The sequence below is a fragment of the Dipteris shenzhenensis genome, chromosome 30 (genome assembly GCF_047967505.1).
Source record: "Dipteris shenzhenensis isolate YYH24624 ecotype China chromosome 30, Dip_SZ_1.0, whole genome shotgun sequence".
Lineage (NCBI taxonomy): Eukaryota > Viridiplantae > Streptophyta > Polypodiopsida > Gleicheniales > Dipteridaceae > Dipteris > Dipteris shenzhenensis.
Window position 1 is genome coordinate 24,149,074 of NC_141625.1, and position 22,970 is coordinate 24,172,043.

The window sequence follows — 22,970 nt, forward strand, 5'->3', positions numbered from 1 at the left end:
GCCCTTAATCTAATCTTCAATCCAAGGGATACATTCAAATTTGAGGCAAAGCACTCCCAGCCATTATCTAGATCAAGGGGTAGATCTAAGGCATACCATCAAAGGATAGAAGGATGAAATCTCCACCCTTGATCAATACAAAGATCTAATAGATAAGATGAGAGGAAAATGTGCTTCAATATGGGCCATAGATTTTCTAGTAGATCCAAGGGAGTAGATGAGTGCAAATGGCGCTTCATCAATCTGGAATCCGGGCCCTAGATTTGGAAGTAGAACAAGGGATGAGATGAGGGGAAAAGGTGCTTGAATCTGGGCCTTTGATTTGCAAGTGAGCAATCCAAGCCATCCAAAATGCGCTTCAATCCTAGCCCTCCAAAATGCACTTCAATATCCACCCTCCATTAGGTGCCTCCATCTCATCCATTGATCTTGGAATTGAATCAAGGGCCCATATTAAAACCCACCTTTCCCCTCTTAATGAGGCCTCCCCAAAGTCAAAATTTGCCTCTTGGAGCCCACCAAAGTGCATACACCAACCACTAAAGGCATCCTAGACCTTTGATCTATCCACCATCACTTCCATCCAAAGGCCAAGGTTTCCCAATTTCAAAATAAAGGTGCCCATGTCAGTTGAGTCAATGCTACGGGTCCCTTAGCCCATGGTTTACCATAGTAGGTTCATTTTTTATTAGCTTAACCCATTTCTTAATCCATTCCTTTTATGAGGTCCTTTTGAGACCCCAAATCTCCCCTAATGATTGTTAGTGATATTATAGTTCACCAAGACTATGGGCCATGTCGACCAAGATGTCAATCATAACCCGAAAGGGTTCACACCATCCATTGCAAGCCTAAGATGTAAATTATGTGGCTCCCTCACAAAGTTCGACCACATGTTGTCTATGTGCTTCCAAGCAGTAGAATCTACAGGGATCCTCAAAGTGCCATCAGCGAACCGATGTGTAGCATGCCACATCATCAATTGCACACTAGACTTGCATCTGAACATGTGTTGTATTCTGGGATGGGAAAATATCTCGAGACCTTCACTGGGATCGTCTCCCCTAGCAAGTCCTATATGTAGCATTGTGCTTCACACTCCGACCAAAAAACCCTAACCCTAAACCCCTAGAACCCCAAACCCCTATTTTATGGGTATAAATGTCGGTATGAATGGTGGTATGAATGGCCGTATGAACATCTGTATGAGCATTAGTATATACTGATGCCTATATCGACTCTCATCTCGACACCTTTGCTATATATACGGATGCCAATACCGATGGTCATACGAATGGCATCGGGGACAAAACCCGCACCTTCCCTTCCCATGATGCTTTTTGCATTTTCATTTCTTACATTCTCCTTCCTCACTTTTAGCTCACGATCGCTCTCAATGCTTGCTTTCTCACTCCTCCCTCATCCCTCCCACCTCTCCATCCTCTCCTACATTCTCCCTCTCTACCTACAAGACTTGCAAGAGTTCCCTCTCCACCTCAAGGTAAGAATTTATCTCATTTACTTCCATTTCAAGTTTTTTTGGTTTCTTTTCCTTTCTTTCTCTCGCTTTTCTAGTTTCCCTTCCTTTCTAATTTCTCTCCTTCTTTCCTTTTCTTTCTCTCAAGGAAAAAACAATACATGAAAAAAAATCATGAAAGAGAGGAGTATTAAAGCTCTACCTCTTGTTTTTGTGCTTTGTCTTTATTTGTAGGCTTCTCTTTGTCTCCTCTCTCCATTCCTTTGTTATGCTGCTTCTCCATTTACTCCTCCTTTCACTAACTAGTTTTCTTAAAATGGTATGGTTCCTTTCTTTTGTAGGGCAAAAAACACGAAACATGAAAACTTTGAGCGGGATCATCCGGTGTCGCACCTAAGACTATCCAGGTAGGAGCGTGTTTTCTCAACTCTTGTTTTTCTTTTTGTGGCATACATTGGCCTATAGCTAGTGCCTTAAGCACTAGCTATAGTGATGGGACTAGGAATTCTCCACTCTTGTCCTTTCTTCTTCTACTTTTTTCTTTCCTCTCTTATTTTCTTTCTCTTCTCTCTTGAGCCTCTCTTTCTCAGTTTTTCTCTCTCTCTCCTCTCTTTTCTTTCTTTCTCACTCTCTCTTTCCTCTTCCTCACTCTCTCTTTATTTGTCCTTGTTCTCTCTTTCTCTTATTTTCTTTCTCTCCTCTCTTCCTACTCTTATTCTAATATCCTCTCTTTCTCCCTTTCTTTCCTCTTCCTTACTTTTCTCTTTCGCCCTCCTTTCGCCCTAATATCGTTGCTTTTGTTGTTGGATGCAATCCTCGAGAAAGATTCTCATGTTATTAGGACTCTTTGGCTCCAAAATCCGATCCGTGCTACATAGAATTCATCTTTGGGATGAAGTTGACAGGGTTCTAGAAACAACAATGAACCAAGATTGCCTCTACTACTGCTTCTTCTTCTTTTGGTTCCTACGTGGAAATCATCATCTTCTCTTGCTTTCCTCTTCCTCCCTCTTCTTTCCTCTCTTATTTCCCTCCTCTTCCTCCTCTCTTTCTCTCTTTTTTTCTCTCTCTCTCCTCTCTTTTCCTCTCTTTGTCTCCTCTCTTTTCCTCTCTTTCTCACTCTTTCTTTCCACTTCCTCACTCTCTCTTTCCTCTTCCTTGCTCTCTCTTTCTCTCTTATTTTCTTACTCTCCTCTCTTCCTACTCTTATTCTCTCCTCTCTTTCTTTCCTCTTCCTCCCTCTTCTCTTTTCCCTCTTTCCCCTCCTTGTGTAGTCTCAACGATGACTCACATGTCATGGGGATCTTGAAGGAATGCCAATGGAGCCTCCACTCCAAGCTACTCCTTATGAGAGCAATGCAAGGCTGGAGCTGTCTGCATGTGTCAAGCAGCTCTCGAATTGTTGCAATGTGTTTCCACAAGAGAAAGAGGGAAGGGGGAGAAGGGAAGAAGAGAGGTGAGAAGGGAGGGAGAAGGAGGAGGGAAGGAGAGAGCGAAGGGGGATGGAGTGGCAAACACAAAGGCACTACAAAGGAAACAAGAGAACACCCAAAGACACTCTTGGAAGAGAAGAGGGGGCTTGTATTTCAAACTTGTGCATGCAACAATGAAGGCCAAAGTCAACCATTTGGCCTATACAAGTCACCTTTGAAGGGAGGGCCAACCCTTTTCATTTTTTTTGTTTTTGCACTCTCACTTTCTTTACATTCAGCCAAGGCATCTTCGCTATCCTTTCCATCTCTCCTCTATTGTTTACTTTTCATGTGTCAAAAGTAGCACTTGTGTTAACCATATAAGAGCGCTTGGGACGATCCTGGCATTAGGAGGTGCTCCCGAATAGCACTTGTGTTAACCTCGCGCCTCTAAGTCCTAAGCCATTTGAGGCTTAAAACCCATTTACGATGCTCAAAACCTAGAGTGGAGAGGCCGATCTTGAGCCATTTTTGGCTCAACCCCCTTAAGGTTGTAACCGCTTGGGCTATTTGTGGCTCAAACCTTGTGAAGTCTGTAACTGTACTCCCTCCATGGCTTCAACCGTTGAAGTAAATCATGAAGCCTAATCACCTAATCACTCATTGCAATGCATTCTAATCACCTCTAATCACTCATTACCATGCATTCTAATCACATCTAATCACTCATTACCATGCATTCTACGAGTGTACTCTGTGGATGTTAACATGCCCCCCTTCCTGTACTGAGCCGCAGCCCTGGAGGAGGTGGGTGGAGAGGACTATCTAGAGGACTACGTAGTGGTCCAATTGGCAGGGAGTGAGAATGGGTGGCGTGCATGTCATCATATGGTGATGTGATGGCCATGGAGATTGCAGACTCGGAGGTAGATACGGAGGTCCTAAAACTGAGTGGGGCTCATGTTGGGGTTGATGACAATTTGATTGTTGAGATTTTGAAGCTTATCGTCAATCGACCGACTGTGGGTAGGGAGATCGTGGAGGAGTAAGAGAATAAGGCGGTTGAAGTGGACTATCGCTACGATCACGGGATCTGGGATGGAGCCGTAGGTGTCGTTGAAGGACTGGAGGCGGAAGCAAAATCCCTCCTAAGTCATCTCTTTCAAAAAATTGAACTTTGCAAAATTGTACAAGATGTTGGGTCCTTCCGTTGGAGCTCGCGGAACTCAGCCCAAGTCCATCAATGTTCCATGGGCATGTACAAGGGATGGATCCATCGGTCGATGTAGGGGTAGTAGTGCCAAAATTGCTCCTTTCTTAAGAAAGGAATGTGCGAGTGAGGTTGGAGGTCGGCGTCTACATCGGTGAGGGTGATTGGAGCATTGGGGGAGAGGTCATAACCTCCTCATGTGCACTTTGAATGTGTGCGCTACCAGTCATTGAAGGACTGGCTAATGAACTGTGTAAGGGGGCAGACCTCCAGGATTTTGTACAGGTGGAGGCGGGAGTTGAGCTACTTCTTCTAGTGGTGCATGAGTGCACTTTCAGGCGGTTCTTGGAATGATTTCAGGTTGGGTCTCCATTGAACATCTTTGGACGAGGAGCCTGGGGAGAGCTGGAGGAACCTCATCATCTTCCATTGGCATTGGGTCCTCTTTTGCGGTCCCTGTGGGCACCGTGTCAGCAAGAGTATGTACAAAATGGGATAACTTGAGTAGCGTATTGAGGGTTTTGTCTGCGAGGTTGATCGGTGCGGTGGAGGAGATGGATGGAGGGGAGGTCCCATGCTATGCAGTGCTAGTGTTGGAGGCATTGGAAGAGTATTCGGGGAGATTTGTGCGAGGAAGGGGGGTGGGACTGGGTTTGGGGGGCTTGTTGGGTGGCTTGGGCGAAATCGATGAGAGGTAGCTGTGGGAGCTCAACAGGTGGGGTAGAAGAATTAAATACGGCTATGGCTTCTTGACCCTCCTCCTCGACAACTTCTTTGGGGTATGCTATGTGTATTGTATCAAAATTGCTAACCAAGGACTCAATTGATTCTTGGAGAACTTGTAGCACCTAGTTGTAGAGCATTATTATGCCGAGGGGATGGTAGGTAGTGGAGGGTAAGCCACAAGATGCCCTTGCATTTGAATCATGGCTCGACCATAGGTCTGCATCCAATTGATGTTAGCTTGAAGACTTTCAAGAGTGTAGACCCACGGAATGAGTTGCTCGGGCTTGGCTAGTTGCATCACATCATCATCCAGGGAATAATTTGTGGACTCTTTAATGACTCAACACCATGCCTAGAAGTTAAGAAAAATTGGGTGGGCGGCAAGGGTTTGGAGGTTAGAGGGACAAAGGAGGGAGAGAGACTGGAAGGCTAAAGGTCAGGCGAGAAATAGGACATGGTGAGAATGGGGTGGCAATGGTTGGGATTACGGTGGAATACGGTTTGGAGGGTGTTAGGAGGAAGGGGAGCAGTGAGATTGAGGTGGAAGATGAGATTCTATGCATGGAGAGAGTCAAAGTGCATTTGGAGGGTTTGGGGGACAGTGCGTGGGGCGACGGTGTATGTGGCTAACTGTGCAGAACATCTGAAATTCTTGCTGCTCGTAGTCTTTCAACCCAGAATCCTCTAGGTGGCCAGAGGTACACTGCCGCTCGTTATCTTCCTACATTGACACAATTAGAGCCTATTCCTATGCCAAGAGATCCTAGAGGGTTTGGATCTGTCGGTCGTATCCCTTATGGATTCTTGCTTGTTGTGCTCATTGTTCGTCTACAATTCGAAGGTGGGACTATGCCTTGTCGAGGTCCTGGTCCATGAGTGTTTGGACCAAGGATTCACTTGTAGCGAGCTCATCCTTGAGCTTAGTGACCGAGAGCTCAAGCTCCTCTACCTTGTTGTGCTACTCCTCAACTCAATTAAGGGAAGTTTTCCCTATGGCTTGGGCGGCAACCATTAATGTGTGGCTATTGCACGCGCAGAGAGTTGTGCCTAGAGGAGAGTCAAAGAGAGCTGAGAGACATATTCCTGCCATCTCTATAGAATTGTGCGTGCCATTTGTGGGATCTGGGCCATTGCATCGAATAATTGCTACTCCATTTTATCGACACGGGAGAGCTTCTCGATAGTCATGTTGTTGTACCCACTCGGGGCCTGATAATGGGGCGCACTGTAGAATTGTAGGGATTTGATAAGACTAGCCCATGGAGAGGAGGAGGAGCCGGTGATGAAGGAGGTGGTCTCTTGTGGGTGGTCCGTGGCTGAATTCGAGACTTGGGGTGTAGAGGGGGTTTCCTGAATAGCTTGAGCTCCTGGGTGGAGGCCAATGGTGACCGTCTCATCTCCTGGGAGATCGTCGACCAAGATGGGCTCCTGTTGTACAGCCTTGCCCTTGGCATGGGGATCCGTCTCGTCTCCTGGGAGATCTTCGACCAGGATGGGCTCCTGTTGTGCAACCTTGTCCTTGGCGTGGGGATCTGACTGGTCAAGGTGGTACTATCGGCATAAGAATGCTTGCACCTGGTGATCCTTATATTGGGCAAGTAGCAGCTGATTGTGGTCCGATTGAGTAGGACAGCTAACCGAAGTGGCACCGGTGCTCGTGCTCACTTCAAGGTGACCTTTATCTCCTCTTGGTTGGCTGGTACTAATCCAATGGCAGTTTTGTCGGCCAACCCATAGTCGATTGGTGGTTTCTACTCCAGCATGTGATACAGAATGGTCATGTACAGCATGGGGTTGTTGATGACCTCACCATGTGTCTTGAGGTCTTCTCGCATCTGATTACAAAAATAATATTCCCAATTGTGGGAGCTAGGCCATTGCATTGATTAATTGTTGCTCCATTTGATCAGCATGGGAGAGCTCTTCGACTGTCATGATGATGTACCCACTCGATGATGCCTAATAATGGGGCGCACTGTAGAAGTGTAGGGCTTCGATGAGGCTGGCCCATGGAGAGAAGGAGGAGCGGGTGATGAAGGAGGTGGTCTGCTATGGGTGGGCCATGGCTGAAGCCAAGACCTGGGGCACAGAGGGGGTTGCCTGAATAGCTTGAGCTCCTAGGTGGGGGCCAATGGTGATTGTCTCGTCTCATGGGAGATCATCGACCAGGATGGGCTCCTATTGTACAGTGTTGCCCTTGGCATGGGGACCCGTCTCATCTCCTAGGAGATCATCGACTAGGAGGGCTGAACTATTGTCTCAAAGAGGTCAGGGAGCTATGGGATTCCTAGCAGAATTTTGGCAGAGTTTGACTAGGATAAGGGGCCTTTTTATAGATTTCACTATCCCTACAGCCGGGGGGATGGCATAAGGTGATGGGGCGTGGGGATAGTGAAGATGGAGATGGTTGGTGGGTTGTTGGTGGCCCCTTCACATGTAGGGAGAATAATAGTCTCCTAGGCCACCCTTGCTAGGCCAGCAAATAGGAAGTGATGAAAGTGTAATAATATTGCTTATATGGTGAAATCTCATGAATTGTAACTTTCTAACTGTAGGGAGTTTCCTCTTGTTGTAAAAAGTAAAAGTACTTCATTTCATGTGCTCTATTCATATCTCATACTAGATCTAAGATTCTGAACTTTTTCAAGTTCACTCCTTGGACGCATGCCACACGAGGAGGGTGGATATTTATGTCACTTCTCGACGAGTTCAAGGATTTGGTGCTTGGTCCTCTGCGGGAACTATAGCAACGATAAGTGGAATAAACTATGACAATGATAAACCGTGGGGATGAGTGGAGGGCAATGACCGGTGGGATGGCAATATGGCAACGAACGATGGGATAGGAATATGCGTGTGAGAATACAAAAAAATTCGTAATAGATGTACTAGCCATAATCACCTAATGTTGACTGTGAATACATGTGGGTGTATGTGCATGGAGGTGACTTGTGAGCTGTGGGTGCATCGTGGTGAAATGCCTACTGTACACACTCACCTAGACCTGGACTCATTGATCATGTGGAATGTGGTGGAGAAGAATGCCGCACCACTGCATAGCGTATTAATAGCCATGTAGAGCACGTGTCTAACTTGTGTCTCATTCTAGTTGCCAGAGGTGCATTGACGCAGGGATGATTACTTGCGGGGAGATCTTTTATCGCAAAATAAGCAGGTTCTTGTGTGACCACAATCGCCATGCAAACTTGCTCTCATGGTTCGGATAGCACCATTGGTGATGGTATGAGTGGAAAATCCTTGGACAGCTCACCCTCAAGCTTGGAGGAAGGTTCTTGTGTAACTCCCCCCATTATAGGAGTCGATTCTTGTGTTGCTTCCTCGCTGTCCTGGGTGATCCTCGTGTTGAGTTATACAATTTGTGGTACTAGGGCACATTCAGGACTCAGGGGTTTGTTTGTTACGGCAGGTTTGATGGTAGGTTCTTGTGGTACTGCATGCACAATTGAGACAAGTTCTTATGTTACTACCTTTGGAAGCCCTGTGGGTTGGGATTTGAACTTTGATACCTAGACGAACAACTTGCCTTTGTAACTACTATCTTGGTTTTCCAAGAGCTTGGTGGTGACCTAGTGCTTGGGGGGATGTTGCAGTTGAAGAGGTGGATTAGGGCCTGGGAGCCGAGGCGATGGATGGCGTCCTGTGTCCTCCTCTTAGGTGGGATCGCCCTCGTTGGAGTCATCCCAGGAGTGATCAGGGGGCCATATTCTGCTTGGATCTTTTTGGGACGTCGATTGCTATTAAAGTAGTATTGAGCACAGAGAATAGCTTCTTGTACCTACTATTCATGGCATTCTTGAGTGGGTGACAGTAGTGGTGGAGTAATTTGCGATTGTACCTGGCTGCCACCGTGGTTGGTTCTATGTTCCTTCCGGAGTCAGACTTTCTTTGGAGGGTCGAAATTCTGAGTGTTTGAGGTGGATGGGGCCTTAGGTTCTCCCTCACTTAGAACTTCTTTGCCCCGAGCCGGCGATGGTGTAGTAGGAGGAGTGGGACATGGTTCACAAAGAAGAATTACTGCAGTCCTCCCACCATTCATGAGGGATGCTGTTCTGGCCCTCCAGTTGATTTGGAAGTTCACGGCATAACATCAAGTCCTTCCCAATATTATCTATTCATCGGTCACTTCTGTGGGCAAAACATAAAAGCAGGAGGAATTCCCTCTTAACAAGGAGGCGATTAGCATTTTTACCTTGGTAGAGAGGAAGGCCACCAGCCCGATGCTATTGTAGGATTCATGTGAGGTCTCTCTACCTACTGATAGCAGATCCTTGAAACCGTAAAGGTCTCCTTCTTCCTATAGGTTCTACAATACTAGATCCTCTTGGAACATCCGCTACATAAAATCTAGAGCCTCTAACTTATCGAAGCTAGAATGTTCCTCTTCTTCTACCCTTTCTAGCACCCTAAGCACCTTTGCCCCTCAGTGAGTGGTCAGGTGGGCTGGGTGGATGGTATCTCTCCCTCTGCTAGCCTTCAGTCTATGATCAAACTCTTCCTGCCAATCCCATACCAAGCCCTAAGCCTCTAGTACATATTGTTTTTCCAGGGCCGGGTTCAGATAGGTTTCCTTATAAGGAGGTGGGGGTGCAAGGCCTCAAGCTTGCACTAGCTTGTTTACATCCGAGTATGGAGGTACACATAGGTCACCCTGGGTGGAAGTTTGTCCGGAGGCAAAGGAGGTGGCGAGGGTGGTTGTCTCCTCATCAAAGCCATCTTGAATGAGCACATGGCCAACCCCTTCGCATCCAAGCCCTTGGGCTCGTTGTTCTCCTTCTTGGTCAACTCCACACTCGAAGACCTGACCGATGCTGATACTTTTGATGGGGTCGGGTTTTTGTCCGAGGTAACGTTGTCCATCATATGATAGCTTATACAAATAGGCACCTTGCTGCATAGTTTGAAGGAGGTAGAATTCATAACCATCAGGTGGTCATGCAACTTTGGGATCCAATTCGATGAGGAAGTGGGGCAACAATCGTTCTTCACTCATCCGCTCGTATGGTTTAAACGGGAATCGAGTTGCTTGATTCTAGCTATATAATCCCAAAGGGATTCCTTGTCATTCTACTTCACCTCATATAACTGATTAATTGGGCTCCATTTATGTCCACTAGGGGCGAACCCTACAATGAATGCTTTTCTCAGCGTCTCCTAGTTGACCTTTGACAAAATATGAAGAGGGGAGAGCAAAAGAGTGGAGATGAGGAGAGAGGGCATAGCTAGAGAGCACACCACAAATGACTAACTGTGCATTAGATTTAGTTGAAAATGTAGAATATATACAAATCCATTTAGGGTTAGGGTTAGGGCATCTAACCCTTTCCTTTATAGCACTCTATAACTGTTAGTGCTATGCACATATAATCATAGGATGTTGAGCGTGATCTCTCAACACCTTCCCTCAAGATCAACATCATGAGGTAGGCATTCCCTCAAGATGATGATTTTGGGGAATCGAAGAAGGACTGAACATTACATTCCATCACACCCCTTTAATGGGAATGTCCTTCCTCTGCATCAAACCAAGATCTTGTCGGTGTTTCTCAAAAATCTCTTTACCAAGTGGTTTGGTAGGATGTCTGTAACATTCTCTTTGCTATCACAATGTTGTAGTGTGATGTCACCAAGTAACACTCTTTCTCTGATGAAGTGCTCTCTGACATCAATGTGCTTTGTCCTTGAGTGATAAACTAGATTCTTGGCCAATTCTTGAGCTAATTGGTTATGACAATAGTCTTCTAAGCCATATAGCCTCACATGTATCTGTTGCAAATGCTCTATATTCTGCTTCAGTCGAAGACAAAGAAACAGTTGGCTGTTTGTTTGACAACCATGATATAGCACCTTGACCAAGGAAAGATGCATATCTCTGTGTCGATCTCCTGGTCTCATGATTTGCAGCATAGTCACTGTCATAGTATCCATGCAACCTTGGATGACTTCCTCTATATTCTATTCGAAATTTTCTTGTACCTCTAATGTATCTCAAGACTCTTTTGGCTGCATTCTAGTGAGACTATTTTGTATTTGCCATAAACTGTGCAAGTGAGCTTACTGCACATAATAGATATCTAGCCATGTGATATTCAGATTTATAAGAGATCCGATGAGCTACCTATAGTACCTATCATTAACTTTTCTGAATCTGTAGTAAGTTTCAAACTCTGTTCCATGGGAGTGGCTACAATCTTGCAATCTGCCATATGAAACTTCTTTAGGAGACTGTCAACATACTTGAGCTAACTCAAAAAGGTATTGTCTGAATCTCTCAAGAGCTCAATTCCAAGACAATAGTGCATAAGTTCAAGATCTTTCATTTCGAACTCTATAGATAAGTCTTGTTTCAATTTCTTGATGAAGCTATCCTTGCTTCCAGTCACAATCAAATCATCTACGTACAAAAGAGTAGTAGTAATGTCTTCCCCTTGAACTTTATAGTAGAGAGTATGATTTGCATTGGACTTCATGTATCCAAGATCAGTAAAATACTTGTCGAGTCTGTTGTACCAACTTCTGGGTGCTTACTTTAAGCCATAGAGACTTTTCTTAAGATAGCAAACCTTATTCTCCTTTTCTGGTTCAACAAAACCTGCTAGTTGTTGCATGTAGACTTCCTCATCTAGGTTACCATTGAGAAACACATTCTTGACATCGAGCTGATAAAAATTCCATCTATTAAGTGTCGCTAGTGATATCAAGAACCATATGGAATCCATCTTTGCTATTGGAGCATAAGTCTCATCATAGTCTTGACCATATTGCTATGCAAACCCTTTTGAAACTAGTCTGGCTTTGTATCTTTGAATACTTCCATCTGGATTGTACTTCACTTTGTATACCCATTTGTTTGCTATGGCCTTCTTTCCTAGTGGAAGGTCGCATAATTCCCAAGTATTATTCTTGTACAAAGCATCCATTTCTTCATTTCATAGTAGTTTGCCATTATGGCTTGTCTACATGAGTTCACATCCAATTTCCTACGATGATCGGCATGTATGTGGGCATATGCTATGCAACCAAATATGCGAAGATGCCCAATGTGAGGCTTGTGTCCAGTGAATGCTTCATAATGTGTCATACCCTTAATCGGTTCGGTCGAAAGCCAATTTAGCAAGTATTTGCAATGGCTATTGCTTCTACGCAATACTGATTCGGAATATGCTTCTCACTAAGCATTGTTGTTTGCCATTCTTCCTTTCAACTTTTGCATTCTGCTAAGGAGTATTTGCACAAGTGAATTTTCTTCGAATGCCTTGAGTTCCGCAAAAGTTCATGAATGCTAAAGACATGCATTCACCTCCTCTGTCTAATCTCATGACTTTGATCTTTCTGCTTGTCTGGTTTTCTACCATGGCTTTGAATTCTTAAAATTTGGAAAACACTTCAGATTTCTCTTTTAGAAAGTAGACCCAAAAATATTTGCTGTAGTCATCGATGAAAGTCAAGTAGTAAAGTGAACCATTGATGTTGTGGGTCTGATCATAACCCCATACATTTGTATATATCAAATCAAGAATACCTCTTGCTCAAGAGGTGCTTCTTCCAAAGTTGGTTCGCTTTTGTTTGCCGAAGCAACTGAGATCTAGCAAGCTCTTAAAATTGACATGACCATATCTCTTGTGCCATTTTGCAGATAGTGGCATCTATTGCGGTTGAGCTGACATGGCATGCAAATATAATATTGTAGCTAGCATTTTGTACAAGCATCCTTCCTTGACTCCTTCTCCTACTAGCTAAAATCTTCTAGATTTGTCTCTAATAGTGCATTCATCTACATCGAAGATGACTTGGTAGTTGTGTTCCATCATTTGACCTACTGACAAAAGGTTCTTACTGAGCTTCGAAACATAGAGTACATCTTTCACCAATCCTTTCGTACCAGTGAAATTGTTCATAGGGATAATGCATGTCCCTTGAACTAGATTTGGTGTATTATCTGCTGTGTAGATGACATTCTTTTGACCTTCTAACTCCCTTCTAATGGTTTCATCTCTGTGAACCATTCCTGATGATTTGTCATATGAGATGATGCACCGCTGTCGAAATACCAAGGATCTTGATCTGCTTGATCGACTTGATAGCTAAAATCCTCTTTTGGATTGCAATCAGTGTCTAGATACACTATATCAGTCTTTTGCATTTCCTCTTTTACAAGAAACATATTCCCATGTTCATTTGCAAAATGACTGTGACTAGAATGTCCACCACAATGATTTCCTCTTCCATGGAAATTCCCTCAATTAATGCTGGATTGACTACCTTCGTCGTACTGCTTCTTGCGGCAATCTCTTTTATAGTTTCCAAACTTATGACAGTAGTTGCACTGGATGTTTGTTACGTTGGTGAATGCATTCCTCATCCTTGGAATCTTCCTCGATTGGAATGATTTCCTCTTTGCTAATTCTGATGTTGCTGAGGATGATGCTAATGTTGATTCTGACTTTGCTGATGATGATGACCACTTCACTGGAATGATCTCTAACTTTGCCTCTACCTCTGCCTCTGCCTCTACCTCTACCTCTACCTCTGCCTCTAATTCTATCTAAAGCTGTGAATGCCTAATCATTAGAATGACCTTTGCATGCATGAATGGCCTAAGTCCTGAGTTCTTCACCATGTAATATTGACTGAAGTTCTTCCAATGTCGAAATTTGCCATTGGATGGCAAGACTCTAGACTAGATTCTCGTATCCCTCTCCTAGTCCATTCAGGATGACTTGAACCATTTCTACAGGATTCATAATCTCTCCTGCTACTGTGAGTTGATTGTCTTAGTCTTTGATCTTGAGTACTACATAAGCATGACCGGTTTCACAGCTATTGCAAAAACTCTAGTTGATTTGGTTTCTCAATGTAAGAATCCTGGAAGTGTTCTTAGACTCATAGAGCACTGCGAACATATCCCATGCTTCTTTTGATGTCTTGATTGTGTTGAGTTGTCCTAGCATGACATCTTGCACATTCTGCTTGATCAAATGAGATGCATACTTATCTTTCTTATCCCATTCTGCCCTGTGCTTGGGCAATGGCAGAATCTACTACAGGTGTGAAAACTATTTGTGTAGCTGGAGATCCCGTTGTAGATCCCACTACCAGTGCTGTGACAACAACAGGTGGAGTAGAGCTACTACTGGCTAGAGCATCCAATGGCCTAGGTGTAGATCCATCGACATACTCCCATTTGTCCTAAAGTACAAGAATGGCCTCCATTCGGTATTTCCATGTGCTCTAATTGGAGTTGTCTAGCTTAGCAGATGCCTCTAGATTGAGATTGCTAGACATAGACATGGTGCAGTAAAATGTACTCAAAGTGTCGTGAAAATCACTATCTAAATCAACTGCAAAACACTGACTGTAGCAAGTAAAATCTGAACTGTTCGGTGAAGGTAGAGCTACAATATATATAATCTAATCTGAATTACAAGGCTTGTGTCAAATGATGCCAGGAATAGTCAAGAGGCTTTACAAGGATGAAATAAAGTACACAATGCCGTGAAATAGCCGAATAAGCTTTACAATGATGGCATGTGTGTGTGACATCAAATCATGTGCTATCTGCCCCCACTGATCAGTTGGACAATGTTTCTAAACACTCTGAAGTTTGCCCACTGAAATGATGAACGTCAAGTTTCTAGTGTGATGATGTGAAACTGTACGTGAGCGTAGGGACTGAGGAACTAGTCATGAATTTCGGGCATGGCTTAGATTGGCAACTTAGAGAAATTCAAAGCGTCTCCTTTGTGGCGATCTAGTCTACTCTCATTTAGATCTATATCAACCATCGATCGATGAAATAACAGCAAATAATTTCTTTTCTTTGGTTCTTTTTATGTGTTGTGGGTAAGATGAGTCGATGTAGAGGCTAATGTGCGTGTAGGAAATGGATTTGTTGTCGGCGAGGCTTAAAAGTGAGTGATACCTGCACCGAAATGTGTGTGTGATGTGACGAGCATGTAAAGCTTGAAAAACCAATAGATTTTTCTTTTTGGAGCGCCCTCAAATTCATCTTGGATCAAGAGATACGATTTGATCTAGGTGCAGGGCCAAAAAGGATGCAAAGTTCTCAATGATGATGTGGCACTCATGGTCACATGAAATGATGATGTGGCACTGTGCATATCAAGAGGCATGTCAGTGGAGCACTATGGTGATGTGGCAAGTAGGTGCACATGAAGTGCCTGTGAAGCACTATGTGTGCTTCCAAAGGGTCAGTGACACATGGCACAGTTGAGGTGGCAGGATGATGTGGCAGTTGAGCTAGCAAGTGATGTGGCTTGATGATGTGGCAATTGAGTTGGTAGGTGATGTGGCCTGATGATGTGGTAACTAAGCTAGTAGGTGGCGTTGATAGGCTTTTTCTGTGCGACTAGTATCCTTTTGTATCAGATAAGGAATGCTATGTAAATCATGAATAATAGCACTCACGTGTAGGAGGTAGTAGCTCCAATAGGCACACATGTAGATAGTAGGGATAGATAGAAGATAGTAGCTAGAGAATATCATGACATTGGCCCTCTCTATTTTTTGAGAAGGTTTTTGTATTGAATTTATAGTTTGGAAATAACTACGTGCTTGTATGAAGAACCCTGATTGCAGGAGAGGATGACAAGAACTTTGTGACCAAATTGATGATTGGATGACCCATGAAGCTTGGATGAGGACCTTGGATCTTGCACTGGCACATGGAATGGATGATGGAGGGAGTGGTCACTAAGGCACTGAAGAAGGACTAGTGCTTTCCTAAAAGACTACAGGTAAGCAGCGCTTTGCACAACCACAAATGGAAAGAATGGGCCACAAGGAAAAGAAAAAAGGGATGGTCCCTATTGATGATGTAAAAAGCACCAATCCACAACTAGAATTTTGCATGGAAAGCAAGGGATGAGAAGTGAAAGAAGTGAAGTCTAGCTTCTAGTTGATCATCCATAAGTAGAGGCGGCCATCTCATTTCAACCGATCTTTGTGCTCATCTCAGGTTGTACAGGGCAGTTGATCATGCTTTCATGAGCTTCTGGATCATTTCAGTTCATGGTGGGAGCTTCCCATCTTGTTCGTCAGTACTAAGTTGCCTAAGAGGTCGTTGCTGCAAGAAGGAAAGAGCTGTTGATCTAAGACACAGCCTTTTGTTTGTTACAAGGGTCATGAGCTTGTGAAAGCCTGTTAATTGTGCATCAATTGTGTTTCGCCATCAATTTTGTGGGTGGCCAATATTGTTTGGGAGAGTTCTGGGTTCGTTTCGTTGGTTGGGTGTGCCCAAAACAAAGCCAATTAATGATTGAAGAGGTTCATTGGTTCAGTTCAAGAACCTTTGTCTCAGTTTGTTGATCATGCATGAGGGCACAGGCCAAGGGTCCTTAGATTCGCGTCATCTTCTTTACCTGGCTACAATAGCCTTTTATTTTTGGACATCCAGACTTATGCTCACTCAAGCCACCTCTTCTGCTACAAGGACCATGGACTTGTAACTACGGGTTGCCAACCTTCCCGGAGGCCATTTTGAAGATGAGAAGTTATTTAGGATCTGATGAGGTGTTGGGGATGTGCACGAAACAATAGTGACCTATTGTTACATACCAGTCTGCAAGGCTGTAAAGGATCCAGAGGCAGCGGGTTGGTGATGGCGTTGGATGATCCACAGAGAAGGATGCGCATGGCTATCTTCTAGTTGAATCTCAGAGTGGATGTCTAAGGTGGTTTTTGATCACGGCAGTGGAGAAGAACTTCATGCAGGGTCCAAGGTCCCATTCAAAGCTCTAGGGCATCTAGTCATTCACCGTTGGAAGCAAAGTTTTATATGATCCTACAGGGGGTTCTATCTACAAGTTCATGGTTGCTTGGAGGTTGTGATCTCTATACATTTCATCCTTGTATTTTCTACAGCTATTGGTGGCTAGCAGTATATGGTATTTTATGGTGTTTCTCAATTATGGTGTTTTGAGTTCATCTTGGGATTGTGTTTTCTCTCGGTGTGTTTGCAAACGTGACTGTTCTTCTAGCTATAAAGGCATTTCGGAGTAGCTCTACCAGTCTCATCAACATGGCCTAATGACATGTCACAAATGACGTGTTTGATGACATGGTAGCTAAGCTGGGAGGTGACATGGCCTGATGACATGTCATAAATGATGTGTCTACATGGAATTCATAAGGCTAGGTGCCACATGGCAAGCAGTGGTGATTGCTGATGTGGCACGATAAAGTGCCACATCGCACTTCAGTGACCAAGCCCAAGGTGATTTAACCCAAGTGGTATCTATACCCAACCATAGTCCAACCCCATCTACCACATGGCGCTTAGAGGTGAATCGGAATCAAGAAGGAGATTTTGACAGAATCTACAGATTAGAAGCTTTGAGCTGTTTTGAGGGCGGAAGCTCGTCGGGGGTTATGTCGTAGGCGTTGATGGAGTCTGCTCGTAATTGCTGAAGAAGGGCCCTAGAGGAGGCCGTATGGATAGCTACTGCTGTTGAGGTTGGGCGAGCTTCTGTGGAGAAAGTGCTGGAGCACAGCTTGCCGGTTTGTTGTTCTGCTGGCTAGCGGGTGCTATGCTGAAGCTTTGGAGCTTCTGGTCGAACGTTTGAAGCTGCCTACAAATCATCAAGAGTGTTGTCTCAGTCGCGTTGGGAGTCCGTGATCGTTGAGCTCCTAGGAGAGATCAGCTGCATGAGTCGAGGGTGCAGAGTCGTAGGAGCTGCTCGTTGCCCGTAGGTCCTTGCTGAGCATCGGTCGTTGATGAAGAGCCTCCGCAGATGGTCGTTGTAAAGGATCTCTGTTGTGAGACTGGAGGGCAGCCCGTGGGTTGACGTATGAGTCTATGAGGCTGTGAGGCTATGAGCTGTAGCAAAGGGTCATGTAGGTTGAAACTGGAGAGAGGCAACTATTGCAGCTATTGCTGTGGAGGTGACGGTCTCTTGTTATAGTTGGGCATAGGGCGTAGATGGACATAGGCACTGTGGTGGTGACTGCGCTGCTAACCTTTGTGGCCAGCCTCGTTTAAAGGAGCTTGGAGTCATTGAGAGCAGCTTGGTCGAGGAACCTGCTGCAGTCTTTTGCTGAAGGGAGCAGCCTGTAGTCCGTTGTGTAGCCGATGTTGTTTGCTGGCTATTGTAAGCCGCGTCGATGAAGACCTCACTTGAAGGAGCCGCCTTTGGAGAAGCCATTCTAGGAGGCTAAGGTGAAGGAGGGTCTCTCCATTTACATGATAGACTCCAATTCTCTCAAGACTTGAGCTCCAAACCTAACTCTATCTCTTCGAAAAGAGATCTCGCGGGAGCTTTGCTTGTTGTAGCAAAGTTAAGACTCTCCCTTTCTCTGCGAACTCTCCCTATCTTTCCTTTCTCACTCGAAGTACAAAGGAAGAAGAACACTCTCTCTCATCATAGATCTCTCAATCTCTCAAGAACATAATTATCTCGCAGAAGAACAGAAATCTTTCACAAACACTCAAGAAAGTGATGACGGAAAATTTGCCCTCAAATGAACGGAAATCCTCTTTCATCAACGGAATGAAAGAACTCTCAATCGCTCCTGATTTCTCACACTCTCACGCTCTCACACAAGGATGGTGCCTTAGCGGAAGGTAGAACCACGCTTTAATACCATGACAAAATATGAAGAGGGGAGAGGAGAAGAGTGGAGATGAGGAGAGAGGGAATAGCTAGAGAGCACACCACAAATGACTGATTGTACACTAGATTTAGTTGAAAATGTAGAATATATACAAACCCATTTAGGGTTAGGGTTAGGGCATCTAACCCTTTCCTTTATAGCACTCTATACGTATTAGTCCTATGCACATATAGGCACAGGATGCTGAGCGTGATCTCTCAACAATCTTTTCTTCCGGGGTGAGAGCCCTATACCACTAGCCTACCTTGCCATCCAGACTAAGACCAAACACATTAGCCATTTCTAGATCTCCAAGAGCTCCAAAGGCTTCACATATCTACTTGAATTGCTCCACGTGGGAGATCAGATCTCCTTCCCCAAGGAATTTGGTCATCAACTTGGAGAAGGCTATGGGTCGGCTCCTCAAGGGATTCGTGATCCTTGTTGGAAACACGGGTGCAGGCAGGGGTGATGTAGCCCCCCTTCCTAGCGCATTCATTGTGATGCACATCGCCTCATCTGATAGCATCGTTTGGGAATCTGGTGGAGGCGGCGCTATTGTGGGTCTAACAGGATATAGATTCAGTCTCAAGCCTGGCCCTAGTGGTGGAATCCAGTCAGTTGCGAGTGCTGGCATTTGGGTAGAAGCACCTGGCCCTCCATCCATTGGAGCAACAGCTGCGAGAAAAAATGGTCGAACTCTCAAAGGGGGTGGGTCACGGGGCATTTGCATGGAGGTTCCTTGCATTGGGTGGTAGGGTGGAACTTGTGGTGCCACATAGCCGATGAAGGTCAGGGGCACCTGGAATGTTGAGAGTTCATAAGAAGCCCCCCCGTGAGAGCCTCTCGCATCTCCCCAGCTAGGGTCTAGTCCCACGAAGTCCCTCATCCATGGGTCTTCATCCTCCATGCATTCCCACTGAGGGTGCCTTGCGAAAGCAGTGGGCCCCAGGTCCACAAAGGTGGTTTTAGTCCCTATCTTGCTGCGACTCAGGAGCTGGTTGTTGCTCACCTTCCCTTCCCACAGACATACTGGCGAAGGGGTTCTCCATGTCTATTGAATTCGTCTAGCCAAACCGTCCAAACATGTTGGTGACTATACCTCTTAACCTGGATGCAACCATAAGGAGCAGGAGAGTTGGGGGGAGCCAAACTAGTGAAGGGAGCTTCGAAAACCCTCGGTCCCGCAGGGTCTTGCATCTCCTCATTCAAGCTCTTTATGTCGTCAGAGCTAGATGGATGCTCCTATCGAGGTTCTATCACTAAGTGAGAGCTAGAAACGGAGCTTCCATTTTGGACCAATCCCCAACTGGGGCGAAAGGTGGGCTAAGTGTAGCTCGAAGCACTGTCCTCGAGCGCGGGTCCTTGGACAAAATTCTTTCAGATCTCAAGTGTGTGCATATATAAGATCTCTAAAATGGCACACTCTATCTGTAGCTTTAATTCTGTATTTTTTTGGACTACCCCAAAGATATCCAGATAGGCATGGGGATAAGACTAAGGCGGCAATCGTAGGGATGAAGCCAAGGTGACAATCGTAGGGATGGGAAGTGGCACATGTCGGCGGGATAGAATGTAGGTGGTATCCCCATGGTCATGGGGTTGGAACTACGGCTACAAGCAGAGGGATGATAAGGTCGGCAGGATGCCAATATAGCGACGGGCGCGGGTCTCTCTCTCTCTCTCTCTCTCTCTCTCTCTCTCGTGCGTGCGTGCGCTACACACACACACAGAATCTTTGATTTATATAGGCCTTTTGGTAGTATTAGATCGATGGTGCACTATTTGGTATACCACGAGTTAGGCAACCATGAATGATCAAGTAAATTTGCATTCTCAGTGAGACTTGAAGCGAATCAACAACTCCTTAGCACCCACAAAGGCACACATAACTTCTCTATTCAAAGATATGGCAAAGCACTTGACTTATGTCTCAACTTTAGAATCGAAGGTCATCACTTTATAAGAATGCCTACCACAAAATCACGATGACAGAAACATCTTGCGCGGCACTGTTGAGGATTGGGAGCATTATAGGAACTAGTCACACTGGCTCTACATAGTCCTTGAACAATGATAACATAGTGTAGAGGAAGAGAGTCTTACATTGATGGTGAGGTAGATGACAAGTAGGGGGCATCGTAGAGATCTGGCATCCATCTAGCTCTTGAGACAATTTGTACCCAATTTGAGACACTCCATACCATCTCTTTGTATAGTTGCAAATTATCATGTCATGTATTTGACTTGAATAATATTTCTTTCGGCATGAAATGGGTGCTAGTGAAGACGGAATTACCCTTGGATTATGTTGCACGATGAAGATGATGTCTAGAGTATGACCCACAGGTCGGTCATTACGTAAAAAACCATAAAACATGTGCAAGCAAGCACACATTTAAAATGCCCCTATATCTAGAAAATTTTCATTTTTTTGAGTAAATGTTTATACATGTATGCATGTCTGAATTCTAAATTTAAAACTTTCCTCCTTACATTTATGTACCATAGCTATCTTTGATAAATATTTTTTTAGCCTCATCTTGTCGATAAATGGCCCGTAAGTCACCCGAATTTGAAATTCCCCTTCCAGGGATGCACCTACTACCTTACATGGTTACAGAGTGACAAGTATTAATGTTTTGAGACATATGCAAGTGATGTCTATAGGGACCCCCAGTTGGTGAAAAATGCTATTAGAGCATGAGAGATGGGGGCAAGGGACGGGAGGGGCATGAATATAATGGGGGGAGGGATAATGCCTTGCTCAAAGATATAACAGCCGCTGCCCCGTCTTACCATCCCATCCTCACCATGTTTCGCCTCTTGCCCCGCTTTGCTCACCACATCCCCCTAGTCCCATCCTCACCACCCCCGCTGGCCCGATCTCTGTTGGTCGTTAGAAATAGGGAGGGAGAAAGGAGAGGCACCAGGAGCATGGATGTGAGCCGCCAGAGGGGGAGGGAGGAAAGAAGTAGCAAGGAGGGAGAGAGAGTAGAGCTAGAGAGCAAGGGAGGGAGGACGATCATGCTCTTGAGGATCGATCCTGTTTGAGCAGCTCTTTCACAATCCAGCCACCACTGGGTAGTACCTCAATGACCGTCCACCTCAAGCAGGGGCAGCAAGCACCCTATCAAAGTGAATTTTCGCTTCACTCGCTAGGGGTGTGCAATTATTCCCATGTCGATATGTTATAATTGTGGGTGGAATACTTCTTAAAAGATAACTACTTTCGGTGAGTTGTCGTTGCCATTGGAGAAAGCTTAGGGAAGGGGAGAAGTTCAAACAAGGAGGGGACGACATATGAGCTGCCATGTGAGCATTGCAAAGAGTGACCGTGTGCAAATAGTGAGGAAGGTCAGATAAATGTAATTGTTGATGTGGCATTGCAAAGGGGAATCCTCTCATATGAATGGTCCCATAAATGTAATTTTTGATGTGGCATTGCAAAGGGTGACCCCGCATGATTAGTCCTTGGAGAGTGTGTTGCAGTGTGAAAAGTGAATAGCATGCAAAAGACGAAAAGAGTAACTATGATAGAAACTTTTAGAGACTAGCGTTTTCAAAAGGTCGTAGACGGCTAGGATTCGAACCTGCGTGGCAAAGCCGTTCAAAAGATCGTGGACGGCAGGATTCGAACCTGCGCGGGCAGAGCCCACATGATTTCTAGTCATGCCCGATAACCACTCCGGCACGTCCACCGATTGCTTTCATTGAGAGTCGAACTCAAGACCTCCCGCTTACTAAACGGGTGCTCTAACCAACTGAGCTATGAAAGCTTATTGGATAATCACATAGCAGTGAGGTATTAACAGACAATACACATTACGTCGAGAAGCAGGTGTTCGCCAAATGAACCTTTCAGATTTTAAGTAGTTAGCTCTTAAGAGGCAGCACACATTACGTCGAGAAGCCGGCGGAAGAGAATGAGCACATTTCAGGCGGGTAATCAAAATACAATGTCACAATAACGTCAAATGAAGAACACTATCAAATTGTGTAAACTAAGCAGCGGCATCAAGCATACACATGGCCGCAGGGTTAAAGTAAGAGACGAGCCTATGGCAATAGACGCACGGGTAACCAAAGCTAATTACATTAGCCTTACCTTGCGAACTTGAGTTTTAAAAAAATCTTGGCGGACTACTTAGTATGATTTTCCCCATATCTTTTGCTTTCTAGTAATGAAACTCGTCTTTAGAAGCCAAATTACGAATTTTCATTTCCAAAAATGCTTTCTCCACTACTTAGTCTAACTTCCCCCTCACCCCGCCCCCCCTCCTCTATCTCTCAACTTTCCACCATCTTTTCCACACACCACATCTTAGGCAGGCCTTATGAATGATTTATAAGCATTCATCCTATTAATTCTCTCTCTCTCTCTCTCTCTCTCTCTCTCTCTCTCTCTCTCTCTCTCTCTCTCTATCAAATTATGAAAGTCATTCTAGAACGAAACACATCACAGGAGAAGAACTATCCAACATCACACAACAACGCCACAATGAGGATGATATAC

At 44.9% G+C, this 22,970-nt stretch overlaps 2 non-coding genes across 2 annotated transcripts; both read right to left on the reverse strand.

Moving 5' to 3' along the window:
- Positions 1–22,073: 22,073 nt before the first annotated feature.
- On the reverse strand, positions 22,074–22,155 carry TRNAS-AGA (transfer RNA serine (anticodon AGA)). The gene has a single exon. It is a non-coding gene; the product is annotated as a tRNA-Ser (tRNA).
- Positions 22,156–22,159: 4 nt separating this feature from the next.
- On the reverse strand, positions 22,160–22,233 carry TRNAT-AGU (transfer RNA threonine (anticodon AGU)). Its single transcript has one exon. It is a non-coding gene; the product is annotated as a tRNA-Thr (tRNA).
- Between the last annotated feature and the right edge of the window lie 737 nt (positions 22,234–22,970).